We start from the raw sequence: 19,145 nt of genomic DNA, 5'->3' as shown, positions 1-19,145 counted from the left end.
TGTAACTCATTAAAAAAAGGCCAAACAAGTCTTTCAAAAAAGACCAAGAAATAAAGCAATCTTTTAAACATGTCTTTTTAATCGTCAAATAGATTTACAGTTTAATGTCACAAAGTAGTCAGACTATTAGATTTTAAAAAATAAATTAAATTGTTAGCTTGGCTGTGACAGGGTTTGAACCCACAACCTTGTAAGGACCTGCTGACAAATATATTAATGCCTTAACCCATTGAGCTATTCTCTCCTCTTTGTGCAAGCAGTCAATAAGCCTAATGAACCAACATGGCTTCTTTTCCATACTTCAGCACCATGTAACTCATTAAAAGTAGGCCAAACAAGTCTTTCAAAAAAAGACAAAGAAATAAAGCAATATTTTAAACATGTCTTTTAATTATCAAATAGATTTACAGTTTAATGTCACAAAGTAGACAAACTATTAGATTTTAAAAAATAAATTAAATTGTTACCTTGGCTGTGTCGGGGCTTGAACCAACAACCTTGAGGGGACCTGCTGATAGATAACCCAATGCCTTAACCAATTGAGCTATCAATTCACATTTGAAAAAGCAGTCAATAAGCCTAATGAACCAACATGGCTTCTTTTCCATACTTCAACACAATGTAACTCATTAAAAGAAGGCCAAACAAGTCTTTCAAAAAAGACCAAGAAATAAAGCAATCTTTTAAACATGTCTTTTTAATCATCAAATAGATTTACAGTTTAATGTCACAAAGTAGACAAACTATTAGATTTTAAAAAATAAATTAAATTGTTAGCTTGGCTGTGCCAGGGTTTGAACCCACAACCTTGTGGGGACCTGCTGATAAATAAATCAATGCCCTAACCCATTTAGCTATCCTCTCCTCTTTGTGCAAGCAGTCAATAAGCCTAATGAACCAACATGGCTTCTTTTCCATACTTCAGCACCATGTAACTCATTAAAAGAAGGCCAAACAAGTCTTTCAAAAAAGAAAAAGAAATAAAGCAATATTTTAAACATGTCTTTTTAATTATTAAATAGATTTACAGTTTAATGTCACAAAGTAGACAAACTATTAGATTTTAAAAAATAAATAAAAATTGTTACCTTGGCTGTGTCGGGGCTTGAACCCACAACCTTGAGGGGACCTGCTGATAGATAACCAAATGCCTTAACCAATTGAGCTATCAATTCACATTTGAAAAAGCAGTCAATAAGCCTAATGAACCAACATGGCTTCTTTTCCATACTTCAACACAATGTAACTCATTAAAAGAAGGCCAAACAAGTCTTTCAAAAAAGACCAAGAAATAAAGCAATCTTTTAAACATGTCTTTTTAATTATCAAATAGATTTACAGTTAAATGTCACAACGTAGACAAACTATTAGATTTAAAAAAAGAAATTAAATTGTTAGCTTGGCTGTGCCAGGGTTTGAACAAACAACCTTGTGGGGACCTACTGACAAATAAATCAATGCCTTAACCCATTGAGCTATCCTCTCCTGTTCGTGCAAGCAGTCAATAAGCCTAATGAACCAACATGGCTTCTTTTCCATACTTCAGCACAATGTAACTCATTAAAAGAACGCCAAACAAGTCTTTCAAAAAAGAAAAAGAAATAAAGCAATCTTTTAAACAGATCTTTTTAATTATCAAATAGATTTACAGTTTAATGTCACAAAGTAGACAAACTATTAGATTTTAAAAATGAAAATAAATTGTTACCTTTGCTGTGTCGGGGATTGAACCAACAACCTTGTGGGGACCTGTTGATAGATAAACCAATGCCTTAACCGTTTGAGCTATCAGTTCACATTTGAAAAAGCAGTCAATAAGCCTAATGAACCAACATGGCTTCTTTTCCATACTTCAACAACATGTAACTCATATTAAAAGAAGGCCAAACAAGTCTTTCAAAAAAGACAAAGAAATAAAGCAATCTTTTAAACAGATCTTTTTAATTATCAAATAGATTTACAGTTTAATGTCACAAAGTAGACAAACTATTAGCTTTTAAAAACGAAATTAAATTCTTACCTTGGCTGTGTCAGGGATTGAACCCACAACCTTGTGGGGACCTGCTGATAGATAAACCAATGCCTTAACCGATTGAGCTATCAGTTCACAGTTGAAAAAGCAGTCAATAAGCCTAATGAACCAACATGGCTTCTTTTCCATACTTCAACACCATGAAACTCATTAAAAGAAGGCCAAACAAGTCTTTCAAAAAAGACCAAGAAATAAAGCAATCTTTTAAACATGTCTTTTTAATTATCAAATAGATTTACAGTTTAATGTCACAAAGTAGACAAACTATTAGATTTTAAAAAATAAATTAAATTGTTAGCTTGGCTGTGCCAGGGATTGAACCCACAACCTTGTGGGGACCTGCTGACAAATAAATCAATGCCTTAACCCATTGAGCTATCCTCTCCTCTTTGTGCAAGCAGTCAATAAGCCTAATGAACCAACATGGCTTCTTTTCCATACTTAAGCACCATGTAACTCATTAAAAGAAGGCCAAACAAGTCTTTCAAAAAAGAAAAAGAAAAAGAAATAAAGCAATATTTTAAACATGTCTTTTTAATTATCAAATAGATTTACAGTTTAATGTCACAAAGTAGACAAACTATTAGATTTTAAAAAATAAATTAAATTATTACCTTGGCTGTGTCGGGGCTTGAACCCACAACCTTGAGGGGACCTGCTGATAGATAACCCAATGCCTTAACCCATTGAGCTACCAGTTCACATCTGAAAAAGCAGTCAATAAGCCTAATGAACGAACATGGCTTCTTTTCCATACTTCAACAACATGTAACTCATAGTAGAAGAAGGCCAAACAAGTCTTTCAAAAAAGACCAAGAAATAAAGCAATCTTTTAAACATGTCTTTTTAATCATCAAATAGATTTACAGTTTAATGTCACAAAGTAGTCAGACTATTAGATTTTAAAAAATAAATTAAATTGTTAGCTTGGCTGTGCCAGGGTTTGAACACACAACCTTGTGGGGACCTGCGGATAGATAAACCAATGCCTTAACCCATTGAGCTATCAGTTCACATTTGAGCATGCAGTCAATAAGCCTAATGAACCAACATGGCTTTTTTTCCATTCTTCAACACAATGTAACTCATTAAAAGAAGGCCACACAAGTCTTTCAAAAAAGACCAAGAAATAAAGCAATCTTTTAAACAGATCTTTTTAATTATCAAATAGATTTACAGTTTAATGTCACAAAGTAGACAAACTATTAGATTTAAAAAAAAAAAATTAAATTGTTACCTTGGCTGTGTCAGGGCTTGAACCCACAACCTTGAGGGGACCTGCTGATAGATAACCAAATGCCGTAACCAATTGAGCTATCAATTCACATTTGAAAAAGCAGTTAATAAGCCTAATGAACCAACATGGCTTCTTTTCCATACTTCAACAACATGTAACTCATATTAAAAGAAGGCCAAACAAGTCTTTCAAAAAAGACAAAGAAATAAAGCAATCTTTTAAACAGATCTTTTTAATTATCAAATAGATTTACAGTTTAATGTCACAAAGTAGACAAACTATTAGATTTAAAAAAAGAAATTAAATTGTTAGCTAGGCTGTGCCAGGGTTTGAACCCACAACCTTGTGGGGACCTGCTGACAAATAAATCAATGCCTTAACCCATTGAGCTATCCTCTCCTCTTTGTGCAAGCAGTCAATAAGCCTAATGAACCAACATGGCTTCTTTTCCATACTTAAGCACCATGTAACTCATTAAAAGAAGGCCAAACAAGTCTTTCAAAAAAGAAAAAGAAATAAAGCAATATTTTAAACATGTCTTTTTAATTATCAAATAGATTTACAGTTTAATGTCACAAAGTAGACAAACTATTAGATTTTAAAAAATAAATTAAATTATTACCTTGGCTGTGTCGGGGCTTGAACCCACAACCTTGAGGGGACCTGCTGATAGATAACCCAATGCCTTAACCCATTGAGCTACCAGTTCACATCTGAAAAAGCAGTCAATAAGCCTAATGAACGAACATGGCTTCTTTTCCATACTTCAACAACATGTAACTCATAGTAAAAGAAGGCCAAACAAGTCTTTCAAAAAAGACCAAGAAATAAAGCAATCTTTTAAACATGTCTTTTTAATCATCAAATAGATTTACAGTTTAATGTCACAAAGTAGTCAGACTATTAGATTTTAAAAAATAAATTAAATTGTTAGCTTGGCTGTGCCAGGGTTTGAACACACAACCTTGTGGGGACCTGCTGACAAATATATCAATGCCTTAACCCATTGAGCTATCAGTTTACATTTAAGCATGCAGTCAATAAGCCTAATGAACCAACATGGCTTCTTTTCCATACTTCAACACCATGTAACTGATTAAAAAAAGGCCAAACAAGTCTTTCAAAAAAGACCAAGAAATAAAGCAATCTTTTAAACATGTCTTTTTAATCGTCAAATAGATTTACAGTTTAATGTCACAAAGTAGTCAGACTATTAGATTTTAAAAAATAAATTAAATTGTTAGCTTGGCTGTGCCAGGGTTTGAACACACAACCTAGTGGGGACCTGCGGATAGATAAACCAATGCCTTAACCCATTGAGCTATCAGTTCACATTTGAGCATGCAGTCAATAAGCCTAATGAACCAACATGGCTTTTTTTCCATTCTTCAACACAATGTAACTCATTAAAAGAAGGCCAAACAAGTCTTTCAAAAAAGACCAAGAAATAAAGCAATCTTTTAAACAGATCTTTTTAATTATCAAATAGATTTACAGTTTAATGTCACAAAGTAGACAAACTATTAGATTTAAAAAAAAAAAATTTAATTGTTACCTTGGCTGTGTCAGGGCTTGAACCCACAACCTTGAGGGGACCTGCTGATAGATAACCAAATGCCTTAACCAATTGAGCTATCAATTCACATTTGAAAAAGCAGTTAATAAGCCTTATGAACCAACATGGCTTCTTTTCCATACTTCAACAACATGTAACTCATAGTAAAAGAAGGCCAAACAAGTCTTTCAAAAAAGACCAAGAAATAAAGCAATCTTTTAAACATGTCTTTTTAATCATCAAATAGATTTACAGTTTAATGTCACAAAGTAGTCAGACTATTAGATTTTAAAAAATAAATTAAATTGTTAGCTTGGCTGTGCCAGGGTTTGAACACACAACCTTGTGGGGACCTGCTGACAAATATATCAATGCCTTAACCCATTGAGCTATCAGTTTACATTTAAGCATGCAGTCAATAAGCCTAATGAACCAACATGGCTTCTTTTCCATACTTCAACACCATGTAACTCATTAAAAGAAGGCCAAACAAGTCTTTCAAAAAAGACCAAGAAATAAAGCAATCTTTTAAACATGTCTTTTTAATCGTCAAATAGATTTACAGTTTAATGTCACAAAGTAGTCAGACTATTAGATTTTAAAAAATAAATTAAATTGTTAGCTTGGCTGTGCCAGGGTTTGAACCCACAACCTTGTAAGGACCTGCTGACAAATATATCAATGCCTTAACCCATTGAGCTATTCTCTCCTCTTTGTGCAAGCAGTCAATAAGCCTAATGAACCAACATGGCTTCTTTTCCATACTTCAGCACCATGTAACTCATTAAAAGTAGGCCAAACAAGTCTTTCAAAAAAAGACAAAGAAATAAAGCAATATTTTAAACATGTCTTTTAATTATCAAATAGATTTACAGTTTAATGTCACAAAGTAGACAAACTATTAGATTTTAAAAAATAAATTAAATTGTTACCTTGGCTGAGTCGGGGCTTGAACCAACAACCTTGAGGGGACCTGCTGATAGATAACCCAATGCCTTAACCAATTGAGCTATCAATTCACATTTGAAAAAAGCAGTCAATAAGCCTAATGAACCAACATGGCTTCTTTTCCATACTTCAACACAATGTAACTCATTAAAAGAAGGCCAAACAAGTCTTTCAAAAAAGACCAAGAAATAAAGCAATCTTTTAAACATGTCTTTTTAATCATCAAATAGATTTACAGTTTAATGTCACAAAGTAGACAAACTATTAGATTTTAAAAAAGAAATTAAATTGTTAGCTTGGCTGTGCCAGGGTTTGAACCCACAACCTTGTGGGGACCTGCTGATAAATAAATCAATGCCTTAACCCATTGAGCTATCCTCTCCTCTTTGTGCAAGCAGTCAATAAGCCTAATGAACCAACATGGCTTCTTTTCCATACTTCAGCACCATGTAACTCATTAAAAGTAGGCCAAACAAGTCTTTCAAAAAAAGACAAAGAAATAAAGCAATATTTTAAACATGTCTTTTAATTATCAAATAGATTTACAGTTTAATGTCACAAAGTAGACAAACTATTAGATTTTAAAAAATAAATTAAATTGTTACCTTGGCTGAGTCGGGGCTTGAACCAACAACCTTGAGGGGACCTGCTGATAGATAACCCAATGCCTTAACCAATTGAGCTATCAATTCACATTTGAAAAAAGCAGTCAATAAGCCTAATGAACCAACATGGCTTCTTTTCCATACTTCAACACAATGTAACTCATTAAAAGAAGGCCAAACAAGTCTTTCAAAAAAGACCAAGAAATAAAGCAATCTTTTAAACATGTCTTTTTAATTATCAAATAGATTTACAGTTTAATGTCACAAAGTAGACAAACTATTAGATTTTAAAAAAGAAATTAAATTGTTAGCTTGGCTGTGCCAGGGTTTGAACCCACAACCTTGTGGGGACCTGCTGACAAATAAATCAATGCCTTAACCCATTGAGCTATCCTCTCCTCTTTGTGCAAGCAGTCAATAAGCCTAATGAACCAACATGGCTTCTTTTCCATACTTCAGCACCATGTAACTCATTAAAAGTAGGCCAAACAAGTCTTTCAAAAAAAGAAAAAGAAATAAAGCAATATTTTAAACATGTCTTTTAATTATCAAATAGATTTACAGTTTAATGTCACAAAGTAGACAAACTATTAGATTTTAAAAAATACATTAAATTGTTACCTTGGCTGTGTCGGGGCTTGAACCCACAACCTTGAGGGGACCTGCTGATAGATAACCCAATGCCTTAACCAATTGAGCTATCAATTCACATTTGAAAAAGCAGTCAATAAGCCTAATGAACCAACATGGCTTCTTTTCCATACTTCAACAACATGTAACTCATATTAAAAGAAGGCCAAACAAGTCTTTCAAAAAAGACCAAGAAATAAAGCAATCTTTTAAACATGTCTTTTTAATTATCAAATAGATTTACAGTTTAATGTCACAAAGTAGACAAACTATTAGATTTTAAAAAAGAAATTAAATTGTTAGCTTGGCTGTGCCAGGGTTTGAACCCACAACCTTGTGGGGACCTGCTGACAAATAAATCAATGCCTTAAGCCATTGAGCTATCCTCTCCTCTATGTGCAAGCAGTCAATAAGCCTAATGAACCAACATGGCTTCTTTTCCATACTTCAGCACAATGTAACTCATTAAAAGAAGGCCAAACAAGTCTTTCAAAAAAGAAAAAGAAATAAAGCAATCTTTTAAACAGATCTTTTTAATTATCAAATAGATTTACAGTTTAATGTCACAAAGTAGACAAACTATTAGATTTTAAAAAGGAAAATAAATTGTTACCTTTGCTGTGTCAGGGATTGAACCAACAACCTTGTGGGGACCTGTTGATAGATAAACCAATGCCTTAACCGTTTGAGCTATCAGTTCACATTTGAAAAAGCAGTCAATAAGCCTAATGAACCAACATGGCTTCTTTTCCATACTTCAACAACATGTAACTCATATTAAAAGAAGGCCAAACAAGTCTTTCAAAAAAGACAAAGAAATAAAGCAATCTTTTAAACAGATCTTTTTAATTATCAAATAGATTTACAGTTTAATGTCACAACGTAGACAAACTATTAGATTTTAAAAAAAGAAATTAAATTGTTAGCTTGGCTGTGCCAGGGTTTGAACCCACAACCTTGTGGGGACCTGCTGACAAATAAATCAATGCCTTAACCCATTGAGCTATCCTCTCCTCTTTGTGCAAGCAGTCAATAAGCCTAATGAACCAACATGGCTTCTTTTCCATACTTAAGCACCATGTAACTCATTAAAAGAAGGCCAAACAAGTCTTTCAAAAAAGAAAAAGAAATAAAGCAATATTTTAAACATGTCTTTTTAATTATCAAATAGATTTACAGTTTAATGTCACAAAGTAGACAAACTATTAGATTTTAAAAAATAAATTAAATTGTTACCTTGGCTGTGTCGGGGCTTGAACCCACAACCTTGAGGGGACCTGCTGATAGATAACCCAATGCCTTAACCCATTGAGCTACCAGTTCACATCTGAAAAAGCAGTCAATAAGCCTAATGAACGAACATGGCTTCTTTTCCATACTTCAACAACATGTAACTCATAGTAAAAGAAGGCCAAACAAGTCTTTCAAAAAAGACCAAGAAATAAAGCAATCTTTTAAACATGTCTTTTTAATCATCAAATAGATTTACAGTTTAATGTCACAAAGTAGTCAGACTATTAGATTTTAAAAAATAAATTAAATTGTTAGCTTGGCTGTGCCAGGGTTTGAACACACAACCTTGTGGGGACCTGCTGACAAATATATCAATGCCTTAACCCATTGAGCTATCAGTTTACATTTAAGCATGCAGTCAATAAGCCTAATGAACCAACATGGCTTCTTTTCCATACTTCAACACCATGTAACTCATTAAAAAAAGGCCAAACAAGTCTTTCAAAAAAGACCAAGAAATAAAGCAATCTTTTAAACATGTCTTTTTAATCGTCAAATAGATTTACAGTTTAATGTCACAAAGTAGTCAGACTATTAGATTTTAAAAAATAAATTAAATTGTTAGCTTGGCTGTGCCAGGGTTTGAACACACAACCTTGTGGGGACCTGCGGATAGATAAACCAATGCCTTAACCCATTGAGCTATCAGTTCACATTTGAGCATGCAGTCAATAAGCCTAATGAACCAACATGGCTTCTTTTCCATTCTTCAACACAATGTAACTCATTAAAAGAAGGCCAAACAAGTCTTTCAAAAAAGACCAAGAAATAAAGCAATCTTTTAAACAGATCTTTTTAATTATCAAATAGATTTACAGTTTAATGTCACAAAGTAGACAAACTATTAGATTTAAAAAAAAAAAATTAAATTGTTACCTTGGCTGTGTCAGGGCTTGAACCCACAACCTTGAGGGGACCTGCTGATAGATAACCAAATGCCTTAACCAATTGAGCTATCAATTCACATTTGAAAAAGCAGTTAATAAGCCTAATGAACCAACATGGCTTCTTTTCCATACTTCAACAACATGTAACTCATATTAAAAGAAGGCCAAACAAGTCTTTCAAAAAAGACAAAGAAATAAAGCAATCTTTTAAACAGATCTTTTTAATTATCAAATAGATTTACAGTTTAATGTCACAAAGTAGACAAACTATTAGATTTAAAAAAAGAAATTAAATTGTTAGCTAGGCTGTGCCAGGGTTTGAACCCACAACCTTGTGGGGACCTGCTGACAAATAAATCAATGCCTTAACCCATTGAGCTATCCTCTCCTCTTTGTGCAAGCAGTCAATAAGCCTAATGAACCAACATGGCTTCTTTTCCATACTTCAACAACATGTAACTCATATTAAAAGAAGGCCAAACAAGTCTTTCAAAAAAGACAAAGAAATAAAGCAATATTTTAAACATGTCTTTTTAATTATCAAATAGATTTACAGTTTAATGTCACAAAGTAGACAAACTATTAGATTTTAAAAAATAAATTAAATTATTACCTTGGCTGTGTCGGGGCTTGAACCCACAACCTTGAGGGGACCTGCTGATAGATAACCCAATGCCTTAACCCATTGAGCTACCTGTTCACATCTGAAAAAGCAGTCAATAAGCCTAATGAACGAACATGGCTTCTTTTCCATACTTCAACAACATGTAACTCATAGTAAAAGAAGGCCAAACAAGTCTTTCAAAAAAGACCAAGAAATAAAGCAATCTTTTAAACATGTCTTTTTAATTATCAAATAGATTTACAGTTTAATGTCACAAAGTAGACAAACTATTAGATTTTAAAAAAGAAATTAAATTGTTAGCTTGGCTGTGCCAGGGTTTGAACCCACAACCTTGTGGGGACCTGCTGACAAATAAATCAATGCCTTAACCCATTGAGCTATTCTCTATTCTTTGTGCAAGCAGTCAATAAGCCTAATGAACCAACATGGCTTCTTTTCCATACTTCAGCACCATGTAACTCATTAAAAGTAGGCCAAACAAGTCTTTCAAAAAAAGAAAAAGAAATAAAGCAATATTTTAAACATGTCTTTTAATTATCAAATCGATTTACAGTTTAATGTCACAAAGTAGACAAACTATTAGATTTAAAAAAATAAATTAAATTGTTAGCTTGGCTGTGCCAGGGTTTGAACCCACAACCTTGTAAGGACCTGCTGACAAATATATCAATGCCTTAACCCATTGAGCTATTCTCTCCTCTTTGTGCAAGCAGTCAATAAGCCTAATGAACCAACATGGCTTCTTTCCCATACTTCAGCACAATGTAACTCATTAAAAGAAGGCCAAACAAGTCTTTCAAAAAAGAAAAAGAAATAAAGCAATCTTTTAAACAGATCTTTTTAATTATCAAATAGATTTACAGTTTAATGTCACAAAGTAGACAAACTATTAGATTTTAAAAATGAAAATAAATTGTTACCTTTGCTGTGTCAGGGATTGAACCCACAACCTTGTGGGGACCTGTTGATAGATAAACCAATGCCTTAACCGTTTGAGCTATCAGTTCACATTTGAAAAAGCAGTCAATAAGCCTAATGAACCAACATGGCTTCTTTTTCATACTTCAACAACATGTAACTCATATTAAAAGAAGGCCAAACAAGTCTTTCAAAAAAGACAAAGAAATAAAGCAATCTTTTAAACAGATCTTTTTAATTATCAAATAGATTTACAGTTTAATGTCACAAAGTAGACAAACTATTAGATTTAAAAAATGAAATTAAATTGTTAGCTTGGCTGTGCCAGGGTTTGAACCCACAACCTTGTGGGGACCTGCTGACAAATATATCAATGCCTTAACCAATTGAGCTATTCTCTCCTCTATGTGCAAGCAGTCAATAAGCCTAATGAACCAACATGGCTTCTTTTCCATACTTCAGCACCATGAAACTCATTAAAAGTAGGCCAAACAAGTCTTTCAAAAAAAGAAAAAGAAATAAAGCAATATTTTAAACATGTCTTTTAATTATCAAATAGATTTACAGTTTAATGTCACAAAGTAGACAAACTATTAGATTTTAAAAAATACATTAAATTGTTACCTTGGCTGTGTCGGGGGTTGAACCCACAATCTTGAGGGGACCTGCTGATAGATAACCCAATGCCTTAACCCATTGAGCTATCCTCTCCTCTTTGTGCAAGCAGTCAATAAGCCTAATGAACCAACATGGCTTCTTTTCAATACTTCAGCACAATGTAACTCATTAAAAGAAGGCCAAACAAGTCTTTCAAAAAAGAAAAAGAAATAAAGCAATCTTTTAAACAGATGTTTTTAATTATCAAATAGATTTACAGTTTAATGTCACAAAGTAGACAAACTATTAGATTTTAAAAAGGAAAATAAATTGTTACCTTTGCTGTGTCAGGGATTGAACCAACAACCTTGTGGGGACCTGTTGATAGATAAACCAATGCCTTAACCGTTTGAGCTATCAGTTCACATTTGAAAAAGCAGTCAATAAGCCTAATGAACCAACATGGCTTCTTTTCCATACTTCAACAACATGTAACTCATTAAAAGAAGGCCAAACAAGTCTTTCAAAAAAGAAAAAGAAATAAAGCAATATTTTAAACATGTCTTTTTAATTATTAAATAGATTTACAGTTTAATGTCACAAAGTAGACAAACTATTAGATTTTAAAAAATAAATAAAAATTGTTACCTTGGCTGTGTCGGGGCTTGAACCCACAACCTTGAGGGGACCTGCTGATAGATAACCAAATGCCTTAACCAATTGAGCTATCAATTCACATTTGAAAAAGCAGTCAATAAGCCTAATGAACCAACATGGCTTCTTTTCCATACTTCAACACAATGTAACTCATTAAAAGAAGGCCAAACAAGTCTTTCAAAAAAGACCAAGAAATAAAGCAATCTTTTAAACAGATCTTTTTAATTATCAAATAGATTTACAGTTTAATGTCACAAAGTAGACAAACTATTAGATTTTAAAAAGGAAAATAAATTGTTACCTTTGCTGTGTCAGGGATTGAACCAACAACCTTGTGGGGACCTGTTGATAGATAAACCAATGCCTTAACCGTTTGAGCTATCAGTTCACATTTGAAAAAGCAGTCAATAAGCCTAATGAACCAACATGGCTTCTTTTCCATACTTCAACAACATGTAACTCATATTAAAAGAAGGCCAAACAAGTCTTTCAAAAAAGACAAAGAAATAAAGCAATCTTTTAAACAGATCTTTTTAATTATCAAATAGATTTACAGTTTAATGTCACAAAGTAGACAAACTATTAGATTTTAAAAAATAAATAAAAATTGTTAGCTTGGCTGTGCCAGGGTTTGAACCCACAACCTTGTGGGGACCTGCTGACAAATAAATCAATGCCTTAACCCATTGAGCTATCCTCTCCTCTTTGTGCAAGCAGTCAATAAGCCTAATGAACCAACATGGCTTCTTTTCCATACTTAAGCACCATGTAACTCATTAAAAGAAGGCCAAACAAGTCTTTCAAAAAAGAAAAAGAAAAAGAAATAAAGCAATATTTTAAACATGTCTTTTTAATTATCAAATAGATTTACAGTTTAATGTCACAAAGTAGACAAACTATTAGATTTTAAAAAATAAATTAAATTATTACCTTGGCTGTGTCGGGGCTTGAACCCACAACCTTGAGGGGACCTGCAGATAGATAACCCAATGCCTTAACCCATTGAGCTACCAGTTCACATCTGAAAAAGCAGTCAATAAGCCTAATGAACGAACATGGCTTCTTTTCCATACTTCAACAACATGTAACTCATAGTAAAAGAAGGCCAAACAAGTCTTTCAAAAAAGACCAAGAAATAAAGCAATCTTTTAAACATGTCTTTTTAATCATCAAATAGATTTACAGTTTAATGTCACAAAGTAGTCAGACTATTAGATTTTAAAAAATAAATTAAATTGTTAGCTTGGCTGTGCCAGGGTTTGAACACACAACCTTGTGGGGACCTGCTGACAAATATATCAATGCCTTAACCCATTGAGCTATCAGTTTACATTTAAGCATGCAGTCAATAAGCCTAATGAACCAACATGGCTTCTTTTCCATACTTCAACACCATGTAACTGATTAAAAAAAGGCCAAACAAGTCTTTCAAAAAAGACCAAGAAATAAAGCAATCTTTTAAACATGTCTTTTTAATCGTCAAATAGATTTACAGTTTAATGTCACAAAGTAGTCAGACTATTAGATTTTAAAAAAGAAATTAAATTGTTAGCTTGGCTGTGCCAGGGTTTGAACCCACAACCTTGTGGGGACCTGCTGACAAATATATCAAAGCCTAACCCATTGAGCTATCCTCTCCTCTTTGTGCAAGCAGTCAATAAGCCTAATGAACCAACATGGCTTCTTTTCCATACTTCAGCACCATGTAACTCATTAAAAGTAGGCCAAACAAGTCTTTCAAAAAAAGAAAAAGAAATAAAGCAATATTTTAAACATGTCTTTGAATTATCAAATAGATTTACAGTTTAATGTCACAAAGTAGACAAACTATTAGATTTTAAAAAATAAATTAAATTGTTACCTTGGCTGTGTCGGGGCTTGAACCCACAACCTTGAGGGGGCCTGCTGATAGATAACCCAATGCTTTAACCAATTGAGCTATCAATTCACATTTGAAAAAGCAGTCAATAAGCCTAATGAACCAACATGGCTTCTTTTCCATACTTCAACACAATGTAACTCATTAAAAGAAGGCCAAACAAGTCTTTCAAAAAAGACCAAGAAATAAAGCAATCTTTTAAACAGATCTTTTTAATTATCAAATAGATTTACAGTTTAATGTCACAAAGTAGACAAACTATTAGATTTTAAAAAAGAAATTAAATTGTTACCTTGGCTGTGTCAGGGCTTGAACCCACAACCTTGAGGGGACCTGCTGATAGATAACCAAATGCCTTAACCAATTGAGCTATCAATTCACATTTGAAAAAGCAGTCAATAAGCCTTATGAACCAACATGGCTTCTTTTCCATACTTCAACACCATGTAACTCATTAAAAGATGGCCAAACAAGTCTTTCAAAAAAGACAAAGAAATAAAGCAATCTTTTAAACAGATCTTTTTAATTATCAAATAGATTTACAGTTTAATGTCACAAAGTAGTCAGACTATTAGATTTTAAAAAATAAATTAAATTGTTAGCTTGGCTGTGCCAGGGTTTGAACCCACAACCTTGTAAGGACCTGCTGACAAATATATCAATGCCGAACCCATTGAGCTATCCTCTCCTCTTTGTGCAAGCAGTCAATAAGCCTAATGAACCAACATGGCTTCTTTTCCATACTTCAGCACCATGTAACTCATTAAAAGTAGGCCAAACAAGTCTTTCAAAAAAAGAAAAAGAAATAAAGCAATATTTTAAACATGTCTTTGAATTATCAAATAGATTTACAGTTTAATGTCACAAAGTAGACAAACTATTAGATTTTAAAAAATAAATTAAATTGTTAGCTTGGCCTCGCCAGGGTTTGAACCCACAACCTTGTGGGGACCTACTGATAGAAAACCAATGCCTTAACCCATTGAGCTATCAGTTCACATTTAAGCATGCAGTCAATAAGCCTAATGAACCAACATGGCTTCTTTTCCATACTTCAACACCATGTAACTCATTAAAAAAAGGCCAAACAAGTCTTTCAAAAAAGACCAAGAAATAAAGCAATCTTTTAAACATGTCTTTTTAATCATCAAATAGATTTACAGTTTAATGTCACAAAGTAGTCAGACTATTAGATTTTAAAAAATAAATTAAATTGTTAGCTTTGCTGTGTCGGGGCTTGAACCCACAACCTTGAGGGGACCTGCTGATAGATAACCCAATGCCTTAACCAATTGAGCTATCAATTCACATTTGAAAATGCAGTCAATAAGCCTAATGAACCAACATGGCTTCTTTTCCATACTTCAGCACCATGTAACTCATTAAAAGTAGGCCAAACAAGTCTTTCAAAAAAAGAAAAAGAAATAAAGCAATATTTTAAACATGTCTTTTAATTATCAAATAGATTTACAGTTTAATGTCACAAAGTAGACAAACTATTAGATTTTAAAAAATAAATTAAATTGTTAGCTTGGCTGTGCCAGGGTTTGAACCCACAACCTTGTAAGGACCTGCTGACAACTATATCAATGCCTTAACCCATTGAGCTATTCTCTCCTCTTTGTGCAAGCAGTCAATAAGCCTAATGAACCAACATGGCTTCTTTTCCATACTTCAGCACCATGTAACTCATTAAAAGAAGGCCAAACAAGTCTTTCAAAAAAAGAAAAAGAAATAAAGCAATATTTTAAACATGTCTTTTAATTATCAAATAGTTTTACAGTTTAATGTCACAAAGTAGACAAACTATTAGATTTTAAAAAATACATTGAATTGTTACCTTGGCTGTGTCGGGGCTTGAACCCACAACCTTGAGGGGACCTGCTGATAGATAACCCAATGCCTTAACCAATTGAGCTATCAATTTACATTTGAAAAAGCAGTCAATAAGCCTAATGATCCAACATGGCTTCTTTTCCATACTTCAACAACATGTAACTCATATTAAAAGAAGGCCAAACAAGTCTTTCAAAAAAGACCAAGAAATAAAGCAATCTTTTAAACATGTCTTTTTAATTATCAAATAGATTTACAGTTTAATGTCACAAAGTAGACAAACTATTAGATTTTAAAAAAGAAATTAAATTGTTAGCTTGGCTGTGCCAGGGTTTGAACCTACAACCTTGTGGGGACCTGCGGATAGATAAACCAATGCCTTAACCCATTGAGCTATCAGTTCACATTTGAGCATGCAGTCAATAAGCCTAATGAACCAACATGGCTTCTTTTCCATACTTCAACAACATGTAACTCATAGTAAAAGAAGGCCAAACAAGTCTTTTAAAAAAGACCAACAAATAAAGCAATATTTTAAACAGGTGTTTTTAATTATCAAATAGATTTACAGTTTAATGTCACAAAGTAGATAAACTATTAGATTTTAAAAAAGAAATAAATTTATTAAATTGGCTGTGCCAGGGTTTGAACCCACAACCTTGTGGGGACCTGCTGACAAATGAATCAACGCCTTAACCCATTGAGCTATCCTCTCCTCTTTGTGCAAGCAGTCAATAAGCCTAATGAACCAACATGTCTTCTTTTCCATACTTCAGCACCATGTAACTCATTAAAAGTAGGCCAAACAAGTCTTTCAAAAAAAGAAAAAGAAATAAAGCAATATTTTAAACATGTCTTTGAATTATCAAATAGATTTACAGTTTAATGTCACAAAGTAGACAAACTATTAGATTTTAAAAAGGAAAATAAATTGTTACCTTTGCTGTGTCAGGGATTGGACCCACAACCTTGTGGGGACCTGTTGATAGATAAACCAATGCCTTAACCGATTGAGCTATCAGTTCACAGTTGAAAAAGCAGTCAATAAGCCTAATGAACCAACATGGCTTCTTTTCCATACTTCAACACCATGAAACTCATTAAAAGAAGGCCAAACAAGTCTTTCAAAAAAGACCAAGAAATAAAGCAATCTTTTAAACATGTCTTTTTAATTATCAAATAGATTTACAGTTTAATGTCACAAAGTAGACAAACTATTAGATTTTAAAAAAGAGATTAAATTGTTAGCTTGGCTGTGCCAGGGTTTGAACCTACAACCTTGTGGGGACCTGCTGATAGATAAACCAATGCCTTAACCCATTGAGATATCGGTTCACATTTGAGCATGCAGTCAATAAGCCTAATGAACCAACATGGCTTCTTTTCCATACTTCAACACCATGAAACTCATTAAAAGAAGGCCAAACAAGTCTTTCAAAAAAGACCAAGAAATAAAGCAATCTTTTAAACATGTCTTTTTAATTATCAAATAGATTTACAGTTTAATGTCACAAAGTAGACAAACTATTAGATTTTAAAAAAGAAATTAAATTGTTAGCTTGGCTGTGCCAGGGTTTGAACCCACAACCTTGTGGGGACATGCTGACAAATAAATCAATGCCTTAACCCATTGAGCTATCCTCTCCTCTTTGTGCAAGCAGTCAATAAGCCTAATTAACCAACATGGCTTCTTTTCCATACTTTAGCACCATGTAACTCATTAAAAGAAGGCCAAACAAGTCTTTCAAAAAGAAAAAGAAATAAAGCAATATTTTAAACATGTCTTTTTAATTATCAAATAGATTTACAGTTTAATGTCACAAAGTAGACAAACTATTAAATTTTAAAAAATAAATTAAATTGTTACCTTGGCTGTGCCAGGGTTTGAACCTACAACCTTGTGGGGACCTGCTGATAGATAAACCTATGCCTTAACCCATTGAGCTATCAGTTCACATTTGAAAAAGCAGTCAATAAGCCTAATGAACCAACATGGCTTCTTTCCATACTTCAACACCATGTAACTCATTAAAAAAAAGGCCAAACAAGTCTTTCAAAAAAGACCAAGAAATAAAGCAATCTTTTAAACATGTCTTTTTAATCATCAAATAGATTTACAGTTTAATGTCACAAAGTAGTCAGACTATTAGATTTTAAAAAAGAAATTAAATTGTTAGCTTGGCTGTGCCAGCGTTTGAACCCACAACCTTGTGGGGACCTGCTGACAAATATAGCAATGCCTAACCCATTGAGCTATCCTCTCCTCTTTGTGCAAGCAGTCAATAAGCCTAATGAACCAACATGGCTTCTTTTCCATACTTCAGCACAATGTAACTCATTAAAAGAAGGCCAAACAAGTCTTTCAAAAAAGAAAAAAAGCAATCTTTTAAACAGATCTTTTTAATTATCAAATAGATTTACAGTTTAATGTCACAAAGTAGACAAACTATTAGATTTTAAAAAGGAAAATAAATTGTTACCTTTGCTGTGTCAGGGATTGAACCCACAACCTTGTGGGGACCTCTTGATAGATAATCCAATGCCTTAACCGTTTTAGCTATCAGTTCACATTTAAAAAAGCAGTCAATAAGCCTAATGAACCAACATGGCTTCTTTCCATACTTCAACAACATGTAACTCATATTAAATGAAGGCCAAACAAGTCTTTCAAAAAAGACAAAGAAATAAAGCAATCTTTTAAACAGATCTTTTTAATTATCAAATAGATTTACAGTTTAATGTCACAAAGTAGACAAACTATTAGATTTTAAAAAAGAAATTAAATTGTTACCTAGGCTGTGTCAGGGCTTGAACCCACAACCTTGAGGGGACCTGCTGATAGATAACCAAATGCCTTAACCAATTGAGCTTTAAATTCACATTTGAAAAAGCAGTCAATAAGCCTAATGAACCAACATGGCTTCTTTTCCATACTTCAACACAATGTAACTCATTAAAAGAAGGCCAAACAAGTCTTTCAAAAAAGACCAAGAAATAAAGCAATCTTTTAAACATGTCTTTTTAATTATCAAATAGATTTACAGTTTAATGTCACAAAGTAGACAAACTATTAGATTTTAAAAAAGAAATTAAATTGTTAGCTTGGCTGTGCCAGGGTTTGAACCCACAACCTTGTGGGGACCTGCTGACAAATAAATCAATGCCTTAACCCATTGAGCTATCCTCTCCTGTTTGTGCAAGCAGTCAATAAGCCTAATGAACCAACATGGCTTCTTTTCCATACTTCAGCACCATGTAACTCATTAAAAGAAGGCCAAACAAGTCTTTCAAAAAAGAAAAAGAAATAAAGCAATATTTTAAACATGTTTTTTTAATTATCAAATAGATTTACAGTTTATTGTCACAAAGTAGACAAACTATTAGATTTTAAAAAATAAATTAAATTGTTACCTTAGCTGTGTCGGGGCTTGAACCCACAACCTTGA

This window comes from Silurus aristotelis (genome assembly GCF_946808225.1).
Source record: "Silurus aristotelis genome assembly, chromosome: 5".
Taxonomy (NCBI): domain Eukaryota; kingdom Metazoa; phylum Chordata; class Actinopteri; order Siluriformes; family Siluridae; genus Silurus; species Silurus aristotelis.
The sequence above is the reverse complement of the archived record's forward strand: the minus strand, read 5'-3'. Positions refer to the sequence as shown.